This window comes from Elephantulus edwardii, unplaced genomic scaffold (genome assembly GCF_000299155.1).
Source record: "Elephantulus edwardii isolate Elephantulus edwardi_28Jun2011 unplaced genomic scaffold, EleEdw1.0 scaffold00295, whole genome shotgun sequence".
Lineage (NCBI taxonomy): Eukaryota > Metazoa > Chordata > Mammalia > Macroscelidea > Macroscelididae > Elephantulus > Elephantulus edwardii.
The window spans coordinates 2,031,971-2,033,442 of NW_006400045.1; positions in this window are offsets into that span (position 1 = coordinate 2,031,971).

Consider the following 1,472-nt stretch of genomic DNA (forward strand, 5'->3'; position numbering starts at 1 on the left):
TGCATCTAAATACTGAAATATTTCCATTGGTTTTCCATAATTCTTGGGGCCTTACTTTTGCTGATGACTTCACTGCAGCTTGAAATTCTTCCTTAAGCACCATTAATTCTTGTTCATAAGCTATCTCCTGAAATTGTCCAGTGTTTATCAATTGTTTTGGGTCATTGACTTTGTGTAATCTTTCTGTCTTTGGCCATTTTGTGAGGAGGGAGAAGTCTCTGGAATTAAAAAATAATATATATTCTTGGGAAAGTTGGAGGGTCAGAGTAAGAGATGAAGATAGATTGACACAGCTAATGTATTGATGATATTAAGCATATCAGAGGTGGTGAAGGTGGTGTATGATGGGATAAAGGTCTATTGTTCTTAGGGTTGCTATGACATGAGGGCAACTTGATGGCAAACAGTATTAAATGAGTTCCTGACTCTAATCTTAAATTCTCTTCTTTGTCAGTATTTATTAAGAAATATCTATGCTCTTATGCTAATCAATTGATAGCACTTCCTTCTTAAAAATCCTTTCGTGGTCCTACCAACACCAAATTAAAAAAAAGAAAATGTAAGCTGATCTGATAGTACACAGTGTACTCTCATGATGGTTTTAACTAATACTCTAGCTACAGCTTCTATCTTCAAAATAACTTAATTTTTTTACAAATCATATCGTCACCCAAGACCCATAGTGACCCTATGTGCAATAGCTCTGAACCCTATCCTATCCTGAGCCTGTCTCATTGAGTCTGACACACTTAACCCTATTGCCCCAGTTACTGTGTTAATCCATCTCATCTGAGGTCTTTCTTTCCTGTACTGTACTTCCACCCTTCCACTAATGATATCCTTTTCTTTTTTTTAATTTTATTTTATTAATTTTAATGAACATTTACAGAGATTTTGGATTTCCCTTCATTCATTGTTGCATTATTTCTGTACTCGCCCCCAGTTCATTCCTCTCTTCCCAACCCCGAAAGTCTGTTTTAATTGTGCCATTGCCACAGTGCTTGTCAAGATCAGTTCTGATTAATCTCCTTTGTCAGTGTCTCCTTTGTCATTCCCTATAATTCCTCCCTGAGAGAGATTTCACCCTGATTCATAAGGAAAAGGGGACAGCATATTCTTTTAGCTACTTCCGGCTGAAAAGGGATGCTGTAGGTTTCAGGGTGAAGATCTTCTCTCACTACTCTAAAGGGCCCTTTTGACTGTTTTGGTCCATGTAGACTATTGTGCAGATTTATTTTGGAATTTAGATGCACTGTTGTGCTTAGCCATACATGTTCATATCCTTGAAGATGCAAAATGAAACTGTTGTAGCCTAGAAGACACAAATTTAACTGACACGTTAAAAAGTATGAGTCAAAAATTAAAAGCAATAATAGTCCATGTAGAGGTTCTAACAGTGGCACAAATCAAGTTACAGAGGGGAGGTAGTCCTTAAAATAAAAGGCTTATTGACTAGCACTTTGTCTATTATA